This window comes from Tachypleus tridentatus, chromosome 1 (genome assembly GCF_004210375.1).
Source record: "Tachypleus tridentatus isolate NWPU-2018 chromosome 1, ASM421037v1, whole genome shotgun sequence".
NCBI classification, from domain to species: Eukaryota; Metazoa; Arthropoda; class Merostomata; order Xiphosura; family Limulidae; genus Tachypleus; species Tachypleus tridentatus.
The window spans coordinates 136,603,318-136,616,102 of NC_134825.1; the positions used below are offsets into that span (position 1 = coordinate 136,603,318).

General features: G+C 31.2%; 1 protein-coding gene across 2 annotated transcripts in view; it reads left to right on the plus strand.

The window, feature by feature from the left end:
* The first annotated feature begins 1,335 nt into the window (after positions 1–1,335).
* The window catches only part of cin (Molybdenum cofactor synthesis protein cinnamon), a 126,039-nt gene continuing 114,589 nt past the window's right edge, over positions 1,336–12,785 (plus strand). The window contains exon 1 of one of the 2 annotated variants that reach the window (XM_076453968.1): positions 1,336–1,568. The gene's annotated coding sequence lies outside the window, so the exon portion shown is untranslated. The remainder of the gene's footprint in view (positions 1,569–12,785) is intronic. The other variant, XM_076453929.1, reaches the window with a different exon arrangement.

The window sequence follows — 12,785 nt, forward strand, 5'->3', positions numbered from 1 at the left end:
TTTAATGGATTATTTTTTATTAATATTTGCTCGTAAAAATTTAGGTGTTGCATTCCCATTCATAAATACATATTTTTTGCAAAAATTTGGCGTTACTTTGATAAAGCATAAGATGCATACTTTGTGAAAAATTACAACTATAAATATTCAAATAAAGTCTACGACCATCAAAATTTCTCTAATGATTATAAATATTCTAGAAGTTTTTTAACGATATTTCAGTTGTGGCCAATCGCTCTGTTTTTCTTCACAATAATTGAATCGTCATTATTTATGTGTTCAGACATTTTTTACGTATAAACATATAAGTATGTCTTTTATATTTTCTAATTATTTTTTGAAAATTTTTAGTATCTTGTACTCGACTGAGAAACGTCTTTGACAATTGTTTTATTGAAATAGAACCATTTCTTTCTTATGAGACACCAATTTTATGCAACGAAGTGCCGAATTTTTTGCAACAATGTGTAATTTCTCATCTTAAAAAATACAGGCTATAATTACCAAATTACCTCTCTAATAATATTCTCATTTTGAAGCAAACAGGGTTTCAAGATGTCTTCAAAAAAGTAGTAAAAATATAAATAAAAAGTTAGATTAAATTAAAAATATTTGGGTTAGACATTGCCCGTATCCTGTTATACTTTAGTAGTTCAGTAGTATTAGGCCGACTAATTTGTAATACAAATTATAATATTACTGTTAGTGTCACTATTTCATAGAGGTAACATAATTTGGATATATATTAGCATCTTTTTTCTAGATGTTACTACGCTTATACGTTCACAAACAATCGTGTTATTAAAAAGAAACATTACGATTAACTCTCGAAATGAGAAACTTCTCGAACCTAAGTGTTGTAAACTTTAAAGTTATATTTAGCTTTCACACATATTTTCTTAGGTTTCTAGTGTCTTTAGAAGTGCATTTCCTATATGAAATTATTGTGAAGAAAGATTGATTTTTAAGATGTCCGAGGTTATGAACATGGCGCCATGTCCCGAAATAAGATGAAACTGCGGGTACGGCTGCTGAGTCTGTAAATAAAATAAGAGCTATAAGCAATATATGTGTAAATACGACCGCCACAACCTTAGACTTCATTTACAATCAATGTGTATAGAAGATAGCCAAACTATGAATATATACAAGGTGGCCCGTATGTCCCTACCCATCAATATATCTTATATCTCCAGTGTATCTGTGTGCTGTCCCTCATTCTCGCTGCATAATATTATGCGATGCCATGTTCTGTGAGACATTTTCCTCAATATGGGCTTACATCGGCCATATTTCTCTGAAGAAAAAAAAAAAGGAACAAATTTATAACACATGAGTAATTGAATATAACATATGAATGGGTAGGGATGTACGGGCCACCCTGTATTGTTTAATTACATAAGTGCATTTGTCAATAAACCAATACCAAGAATTTGCCCTAATTTATGCGGTAACTGAGAGTAAAGCCAATTTGAGGACTTAAAAACTTACTGATTCATTATTTCATTCAGATTTAAATTTAAATCAGTTGCCAAAGCTGCTCGATTTGAAGTAGGCCTACTTTAATCGTAAGTATTATCTGTGTAGTGTCATACACCTGTGAACGTTAAAGCCTTAAAATCCATTTGGAAGCCATATAGAGTGAATAGACAAATTGTTAAAATGCATTGGAAATGTACAGGGAATTTTATGAATATGTACATTATATATATTTATGTGTAGGTTTCCTACGGAATGCATAAATATATACAGGGTTTGCGGAAAGACTGTGCAGTTTTGTAATCATATACATATATAAGTGCACTGTGACTTTCCGAACACCCTGTACATATTCAGTGTATTACTTATTGTGATTTACTTGTTTGCAGACCACACTTGCCTCTGTGGAAAAAAAAATTCTAAAATCTAAAGACAACTTTATAGCTAACATGGAGCCCTTTTTCTCAAGAAGAGTATTTTTAACAGGATTAGACTTCACACAAATGAAGATAACTAGCTATTTAATTTAGCAACAGAATAAGCAGTATTTTTTTAAGTACACATGTATTTGCTTACAAATCTGGTGATATGATGGAGGCATTATACGTATAAAATATAGAAACTGAATGTTTTCTTAAAGAATGAGTCATGTTTTAATAATATTTACCTTCCAATGAATATTGAAAGTATATATATAAATATGTGTGTGTGTACTCTTTTCAACCATTACCCTTCTATTTATTGTTATTTGCATGAACAGTATTTGTAATTAAACATACTATCACCTTGAATAAATGTCAGGTTTTGTATTATTTAAAATGTACACATTAAGTATACTTTAATGCTACAAGTTTATCAAACAATTGCTAATCAGTTCAAAACTACATTTGCCTTTAACATATATTATGATATCAAAACCTCTGTCATTTTTCTACTTTATCAAACTTCCAGCATATAGTTCTCATGAAATTTATCATTTGAATAGACAAGCAAAAGTTAGAGACACAGCTGCTATGGTAATAGGAACTTTCTTTCAAGTTAGAGAGTAAATCAGTCAAGACATAAGTTATCACATTTGCCTTGAACAAATGATTTTAGTTAAAGTAATTTGTAAAATATGTCTACAGCTTGTTTATAGTTAAAGAAGGAAATAAACTACTTTGTTATACTCTACATGGACTGTGCATTGAATTATTTTCAACCTAAATTACAACTTCACATCAAAAGAACTGTTCCAAAATTAACATTTATGTTAGTTTGTTGAAACATGTATATACATCTGAAAGACATTTCTTGTTATTTGAAACAATCTTTACAATATAAGTGATTTCTAGCTTTAAATTTGACTAAATGAAAGGTTCACTGAACACATGAGAAAAAGTAATTTCATTTAGCAGTTAATGTTATGACTTCTGAAATTTAAAAGGTAATAACAAAATTTACTTGTTTTTTAGATGTTCATAATTGTTTGTTTGTTTTGAATTTCATGCAAAGCTATACAAGGGCTATCTGCACTATCTGTCCCTAATTTAATAGTGTAAGACTAGAGGGAAGGCAGCTAGTCATCACCACCCACTGCCAACTCTTGGGCTACTCTTTTACCAATAAATAGTGGGATTGACTGTAACATTATAACATTCACATGGCTGAAATGGTGAGCATGTTTGGTGCAACGAGGATTCAAACCTGCGATGATGAGTCGTACGCCTTAACCCACCTAGCCATTTTGGCCCAATGTTCATAATTGTTTAGATTTCTGTAGAGGAACAAGTAGTCCAAAATGTTTGAGTGACTTAATAAGGGTTTTATTTGAACTGATCTTTCTAATGCATTAACAGAAAATAAAGTATAACCAATTATAATAATGCTCCATTAAGTTTATTTAAATTTTCAAATTTAATGTAAAACATGCTTCATCAATTTACTCATTTTAGAGAACAAGAGGTGTTATCTGTATACATTAAGAAACACATTTTCATACATGAAAGTGTTTAATCTGGTCAACATTGTAAATAAGGAAATAAAGGTAATCTTGTTGATGCATTTTGTTACTTAGGTAATTTATAATTTGATCATAATACAACCAGGGCAATTGTATTCCGTTAATACTTTCTTTAAGTTGACAAACAGTATGTTGTGTTCAAAAGGTAATTGTACTGATTTGAAGATTAATGGAAGATTCATTCTAAATTTTCACTTCAGCTAATTTCAATGAATGGCCAAGTACACACATGAAATGAACTAACCATCCCGTTGTATATTAGTAGTTTGTGTGTTTGTTCTATGAAATGTTAATTAAATTGATACTTGTGCTGTAAAACTGTTAAATATATAGTTTATTAAATCCTAAAGCAATTCTTCTTGAAGTATTTTCAAAATATGTGAATTTGAATTTAAATGAATAAAAATGTTTCATCTAAAATACTATAATGTATGTTCATTGTAACATGGTTATACAGATTTAATCATTTTGACTATTTCCTGTAGATACTTCAACCATCTTCTTATAGTTGTTTCTTAATATTCATAGAGCTTGAGTTTTTTAAATTCATATTTTAAAAATTAACTTGGTAGTGTGATTGATACTTGAAACCTTTGGTTTTTAGTGAAACCCTGTAATTACAGAAATGAGAAAAAAACAATTATACATTTCACAAATACCTAATTATATTAATGACCAGGTTACACCCATAAAGGCATCATCAGGAACAATACCATCCTACAAAGTTACAAGTAGTAAGAATTTGTACTTTACCATTAAAATTTTTTTCTCATAGCAGTATACCCCTTATTATAAGAAAATTTAATGCAACATATATGTGGTTCATTACGAGTAAAAAGTTCAAATTTTAAAGTAATATCAGGCTTACACTAAAATGCCTGTAGGAGACAAGAACAAATATCAGAAGTTTGCATTTTGATAACACTTGTTTGTGAAAAGCATCATAGTGTTACTTGTTTATATTTACCACTGTTAAAGGTGATGCAGTTTATTTAGCTTATTCTACTTGTATTACTGCATGACCATTTAAAAACAGAAAGGCATAAGATATGGTATAATATTTTATTTTATACAAGAAAACAATCATAAATTAAGTCATATTGTAAAATGGCCACCACTCTCCTCTTTCAGTCATCCTATCCTCCAATTTAATTTTTATTTTATATAACAAAGAACTAATAATTATACAGACACAAAAAGGCAAATCAAATTTTAAAGGTATTTTAGACACTTGTTGAGGTTATTTAACTATACATATCTTAAGCATTTATTTTTATATAGTACTTTTGTGCTAATGGGACAAAACTAAGTCATTCATATTTCTGTTTAATACTCTTAAAATATGTTCATCAAAATGTTAAATGTGTAGTTACATTGACCACCACCTTTCCCCTTGAAGCCATCCTTTCCTCCTAACATTCTTGACCTTTACAGTACTGATACTGTTATTCCTCACAGAAAGAAGTGTAGGCTCGAAAACACTATAACCAGTTCCGAAAGCCAGTAAACACTAAGCGTCAACTTGAATGAACTTTTTTAAGACCACTTCCTTCAGCTAATAAAAACTAAATATGGCATTGAATGCACCTTATTTGCAGTTACTTGTGCTGAATAATTCAATAAAAGAAAGTACTGTAAAACAGAATAACACAAACATAACTAACATACAAGATACATGTATAAAAAAAAACCTTAAACATATTTTTGAAAAAACATGCATGTATAAAAAAAACATGTAATATTTTAAAGAACTCATATTTGATTCATAATATAAGCCCTACTAGCACCTGCTCCAAAAAAAAAGTTATAATTTAAGCTAATGTTAGTTATGTTGGATGGGTTAGTGATTCATAAAAAGCAACATATAAAAAAAAAACCCTGAAATATATTAAACACACTGGTACATATACATAAATCCTGAAACATATATAAAATAATATTAAGCACAAAATGTAGATATAATATCATAATTTAACATTTAGAACAACTGAAAGTCAGACTCTTGTCACTAAATACTTCCTTTCCCACATTTTGACGTGTTGAATGGTACCATTCTTTACAATATGTATACTATTTCATTGAAATATCACCTTCAAATTATGGCTGTCTACACACATGCACGCACAATACACTGGCATACTTTACAACTTATATATTAGTGTTTTACCTCTTGTTACCTTAATTAGTGAAAGTAGTGTCATCCTCTACAAAAATAACCTTTCAAAGTGAATATTTACAAAGTAAGCATTATAATGAAAGACATGCATAGATATATGATGTTATTACAGAAGCAATATAGGATTACAGTGAATGTTCAGAACCAGTTACACATTTGTTCATGAAACATAGTTTATATTCACCATATTTTCAACCAGGGTAGTAATATTATGTTAAAGTATTGAGTTATCAGGAACATTAATATCATCTTCTAGTTGCTTTTCTATTCCTAGGTTTCCCATATGCTGAAACTTTATAAAGAATGGGATAAATTTGGTTGATTCATGTTTACTGGTATTTATTACAGTTGCCATGTCTGTGAGGAATATGTTCCAAATGCTTTGTTGTTCATCAACCAGTTTGCTGTATACTCATTTAATAATCCCATTTGTCTGAGGAGTGATACACAAGGGTTATTGCACGCCTGATTCCCAAACACTTGAAATATGAATTGGTTAATCAGAAAAACCTACTTATTTATATGCTACATATAAATACACACACACTAATAAGTAATGTTTTATTTCTGTAACACCTTTTGACAGTTGCCTATTTTAATTCCTTCTCCTTTAAAAAGGTTAAAAAAAAATCTAACTAAGCTAATTCAAACATTCAGCACATAAAATCCAGTTCTGAGTAGCCCTAACAAGTACCTTATTAAATACAATTTTAAATCACTATGCCTGATTCATAAACTTGCCTTTAGTTTGTCAATACTCAATCAGAATTTCTATGGCTGGCAAAGGAAAGTAAAATGATAATTTATTCTGAAATCCAGTTCTGAGTGGTCCTGACAAGTACATTATTAAATAAAATTATAATCATTATGCCTCATTCACAAATTTGCCTTTAGTCCATCAACACTCAATCATAATTTCCATGGCTGGCAAAGGAAAGTAAAATGATAATTTATTCTGAAATCCAGTTCTGAGTGGTCCTGACAAGTACATTATTAAATAAAATTATAATCATTATGCCTCATTCACAAATTTGCCTTTAGTCCATCAACACTCAATCATAATTTCCATGGCTGACAAAGGAAAGTAAAATGATAATTTATTCCGAACCTTGAGGATTACTAGAATTGTATATATTTCTTCCATATGTATTAAAAACAATTAAAAGCAATATTTTTGCTTTAAACTGGCTAAACTTGGAACAGTCCATTGTTAACAATATATATTTCAACTATATATGTGTTACATTTATACTAATCCAGTGTATACAGTTTTATACTCATGATATAGTATAATCAGATTAGCTACAAATTTAAACTATTTTTGATGGGATAAAAGCTTTAAAATGGCTGTTATATTGTCTTAACTCCTTAATAATAATTAAAAAGTAGGTGGTAAGCACGCAAAAAGTTCAAAACCACAAGAACACACAGCTATGCATGATATGATGAGATTCTTTTTACAATTTATGGAAGTTGTGCAAATTTTGGTAAGGATAGAGAACTTAAATAATTTTCATCAAACTTATAAGCACACATTCAGGTATGATTAAATTACATGAGCTTAATATAAACAATTATAATGCACTACCTTAGGCAAAAACTATATGATGTATTGGTGAGAAAAAATGAGAGTCAAAGTGGCTGAATTTTTTTTAGGTACAATGTGTTCTAGTGACCATACAAATCCCATCCCTGTATGTATACTACTTCTAATAATCTAAGATTGACAATCAACAGTTGATTAGTTTATTCATTGAGGTAACTGAACTCCTCAGTACAGAATTTTGAAGCTAGTCTAAATGAGTGTGTTTAGTTGAAAATTAGCTGAATTGTGCAAGTAGAATGTATTGTAACTACTTTCTAAATTCTATATCCCCTATGTGTATATCAGAATCTATTTTTAATTGTGTATATAGTAATGTAAATATATGAGTGTATTGGGATAAGGATTCTTCTACAGTAGGTGCACACGCCACTTGTTTTTAATATGTATATATTAAACAATTTACAGTTAAACATTATGCAGTTTCCTTCTTCTTATTGGAAAGTTCACTTAGGCCAATTTAATTGCTTTGGAATTCAGTTGGCAAGTCAACTTTTTACTGCAGTAACATTTGTGTATAATTCACTTGTACTGAACTTTCAATAATCATCTGTTTTTTGTCAACAGTCTACACAGACAGCTTCAATTAATTTAGAACATACATATGACAGGACAAATTACTCTCCTTATCTATTTAAACTGTTAATCTTACTCTAATATACAAATCATTAAGCCATTAACTCCAATGATGGTTAACTTTACTTTGTTTAACTTTTCTCTGACCAAAGTTTTCTTTCATGGGACTTTACTTTTACTCTTTTTCTGCTTATCTGTCCCAGCCATCTATAGATCTATCACTTAAGCCTTCAACATTAACAGATTGCAAACACAATGTTTAATAGCCTCAACCAGTGAATTATAAACACAAAATAGATTAATTAATAACACTACATACTTTAAATAGTCTCTTATATTTGACAATAAGCCCCTCTTCAATATAAATATTTAGTTTTTTTTCACTATATACAAAGACTGTTTTCAGTTCTTATATTAAATCTTTTCATGTACTCTACATCAACATTTGAAGTTCCTTTGTTGGTTTCTGCTCATGTAAAGCTTCACCTTGACAGGATCCCTTGTCATTTTGACTTTGTGTTGCCTGGGATTTGTATTTTTTAATTTATCTGTGTACTGACACAGTATATTTTGTTCCTTATTATTCTTACCAGTCAGTTCTTCACTTACATTGACATCCTTGTACATCTCATCTTCATCCAATGCTCTTAGACTTAGTAGCCCTTATCTTCTTTAAGAGAATTATTGTCTTCAGATTCTGTTTCTATGACAACCACACCTTTCATGTCCATATGTACATTGATAGCTGCATCTATAATGTCTCTCTTGAAGTACCTATTCAACAGATTGGCATGGTTGTTCCATAAACTTTCACTTTAAAGTGTATTCTGTGGACCATTATTTCCTGTGATGTGAAAGTTTCTTTCTTCTGTTTGGTGAGTTTGTTGTTGGCTGTGGGTAGCAGAACTAAAACCTTCTGCCTGACCTTGAAATACTAACCCTTGGCCTTCTTATTATACAAGTGTTTCTGACTGTCTTTGAGTTTGTCTTATCCAGTAAAACTGTTTTGAGTGGTTTAGTTCAATAGCCCTTTCTGGTCCCTGTTTTATAAGTTTCTTCTCTCTTTGTTTTGTGCTTGTCATCCTTTTCAGCACTGTCCCAACATTTAGGGTGAAAGGTCTTTCTTCTGTACTTCCTTCAATTTTTTACTACCTGGTATGTTTTGAATCACCATTTAATATATTGGTATCTTTATACACTTGGCCTTAAGCTTTCCTACACATAGCAGTCCCTTGCCAGTCATCTGATCATCAGATACTAGACTGGTTCTCACTGCTGTACTACTGCACCCAGTGCCTCACAGAATCTTCACTTTCTTACCCCCAGTGTATCCTTCACCTACTTGTATGGTGTGATTTCATATCTTCTTTTGATGTTTATTATACATTCCAACCACTACTGGCACTGTTGATCCAACTGCTAATCATGTACTGATTAATCGTGGAATTGGCACTTCCTTCATGTATGTGAATCTTACATATATTCTTGATTCTATTTCTTATGGTAGTAGCACCCATGGTAACAGTCAGTTTTTTTGTTTTTTATCAGTACTACCTTTGTAAATTGCTTCAGCTGTTTTATGTTGAAAATTTTACTATTGCTTGCTGATAATGGATTTCTATTCCTTTGCAACATCTCCCATTTTACAACAAATGTAATATCTCTTTTTCCCTTAGTTTTTTTAACCTCCTCTTGCCTTTGGTAATCTTCTGCTTCTGGTTAGCCATCACTGATTTAAAATTTAGCTGGACATTCTTGAACTTGCCAGTTATACTCCTTACATGGGCTTCCATATACTGTTCTGCTAGCATAATTATCTCATTTACATCCATTGGTGTTCTTTCTTTTCAGAACAGTGACATGCAATTGAACATATGATCTTGAACTGTTCTCATGTTAGTAAATTTACCAAGTCCCTCAAAACTGTTTTCATACTTGGCTATGTCAGTCCATCTGGTGAAGTATCACCGTATATATGCCACAAACTGAAATACAGTTTCTCCAGTTTCAGGTTTGCCCTCTCTGAGCTTCTGGCAGAAACATTTTTTGTAAGTTCATACCATTTTCAGTAAAGCCACTGATTACCTATGAGAAGAAGGCTGAAATAGACTGCTTGGTTCTGACTTTTGGCAACTTTTTCATATCTCTCTAGGAAAGCATCCATATCATCTTTCTGTTCATCAAGTTTGGGTTGGCTGGCCTTCATTCTGTTGTCAATCTTGGGTTCTTCTTCCATCTGTTGAGTGAGCTTTGCAATCTCAATTTGTATTCTTATTCTCTCTCTTTCAGCTTTCACCTCTCACTCCTTTTCTTCTTTCTAAGTTTGTACTATTATTCTCTCTTTCTTTATTTCTAGTCTTTCCTTTTCTTCCCTTTCCTTTTAGTCTTTTTTCCCTGTATCTCCTCCTCTATCTTCTGTTGGAAAGGTTTGTTTAAGACCTCTTAACTTACTTTCTATTGAGAAAAGCAGAGTAAGAGGAAATATTTTATTGAATTTTACAAAATCACATTAGAGACTGATGATATCAAACTTGTGATTTCTTTGTTCATACAAGAAAACAGAAAGCTGATTGATATAATAAAATATGTTTTCCAGTTAATTAGTTTTTTGTTTTGTTTTTCTAACAGGTTGATTGGTATATATAACAAATTATCAATAAAAGTAAAGAAAGTCAGCACCTTACAAGAGTTTAAGATTTGGTTGACATTTTCCTTAGAAATGAAAGATAGGATAATTTCATTTTTGCTTTTGTTTTTCTTTGTGGTGTGCAGGAATAACTTTGAAGGACCAAATAGTTCCTCACTGTCCACATGTTATACCCAAATACAGACTACTTCTTTTGTTGGTTGAAATATATCACTTGATTGAATTGCAGCAAAAGAATATTTTGCATTATTGTGATATTCTCAGTTGAATGGATTTCTACACAAATGATAGATAGTTTCATTTTATTACAGAATGGTTGATCATGGAAATTATGAAGTAAAGCTGAATATAGTTAAATTACATGAGTTTTAAGCTAAAAATGATCAAACTGGGCATGTGATGTAGAGTGTAAAACAATCTTCACTGTATGTTCAAAATAAACAACACAGTGTAAATATGTACAAAGATAGTGGACCTGTGGATCAATCAGTTATTGTATCTCACAATGTCTTTTTGTTAACTGACTCATTTTGGAAAGCAAGTAGTACTGCATTAATCCAGTACTCCATATAATGCATATAAAATGTGAAATTGACCTATAACAACTAGTTTCACCCCATGTTACTGGTTGTTCTCATATATTAGAGTTAAGGCCATAACTTCCAGAAGAACACCATGATCATTGACCTTTCCACAATTTGTAAAGTTGCAACAATATCCTCAGGGGTATTATCAGCTAGAGAACAACAAAGGAGATAACTGGAACAAAAATAAGTCATTCGTTTTCTGCACTTTATATATAAGTGAAAACAATAAAATTAGACGACATGAAACATTTAAAACATTCCTATATTAAAATAAGACAGTAGAAATCACATGGTTTTCCTTCCTACTACAATTTAAATAGTGATTATTCTCATTTTGTATTACACATCATTTCCAGTATCTTTATTCACTAACTTAAAACATAATCAGTTTAGTTACTGTTATTTAATTTGTGACTTATCCTGTTCATTTGAAATCAGGCCTATGTAAAACCCTTTGTGGAAATTGATTTGATACTGCATGTATCATTCAGTAGTAGGAAATTGGTCAATCTCAGCAATTATATTCTAGTTTGGGTTTTTTGTTTCAGAGAAGGCTAAAATAGATTTGATGGTAGTTATGTTTGATTATTTTGATGGAGTGTTGGGGTAGTAGAGTGATATATAGCATTTACATGCTCTGTCCATATACAGTGGAGCGCCATTAAGCCGCGGACCAGTAAACTGCGAAATCGCTTAAGCCGCTGTAGCAAGTCTTGTGAGCGAGGATTATCGCGGCTCACCGCTAATTTAAGAACGTGTAAAAACGCGGCTTACGAATTTAATTCTGGCTTTATAACTTCAAGGGGATATTTAAAAAGGATTTGCTTTAATTTGGGAAATAAATAAAATTTATTACAATAGAAATCGACCGTTAATCTACCTTATCCGCTCTCTATGTCAGCTTTATGGAGACCGCCATTGTTACCAAATCACACCTCTCCATACATTAAAGTTAATCCACGGTAAATCCGTGAAAAAAGTGATCAATAATTAAAGTATTATTTTTAATTCAATAATCCGATATTTTTATGGAATTGTATAAATATTGGCCACAAACCCAATAGAATGGCTCGGGTGAGGCTCCTCGGCGGAGCTGTTGGCGACTTCGGCTTTTCAGTCACAAAGGTTTAAGCCGCGGTTAAACAGGTTGACCCCCCAAATACTGCGGCTTAATGGCGCTCCACTGTAAATATATCTTTCTCATGCTGTTTATGATACAGTTAAAAATATCTTTTACATTACAATGATTACCAGGCACAAATTCTGTATCTTTGTTTAAAATTGCCTTATTCCAGGAGCTATTCTTTTCTAAGGACACACTTGTTTCATCATATCTGATTAATTCTGAAATTTTTTATTGTAGTTTGTTACTCCAGCTTTCACCAGGAGTATTTTACCTTAATGTGCATTAACCTACATTGAAGTTCACCATAAAAGAACAAAACATAACACCTTATTTAAGTATAACAAGAGACCTGTTGATCCATCTTAGTTATCCCATCCTCTAAATTAACTAACAAATAAATTAATTTAAAAGTAAAATAAAAATTTCAAAACCAGCCATTATCATTCATATAGTTATCAGGCTTCTCTTAAACTCACTAAAATATACTGCTTCCACAACGTCCAAAGACCTCCCCTTCCAGAGACCAACCACCCTATTTGAAAAATAAAATTATTTTAGGCAAAGGGGACTCCTACCTTCCCAAAATTTA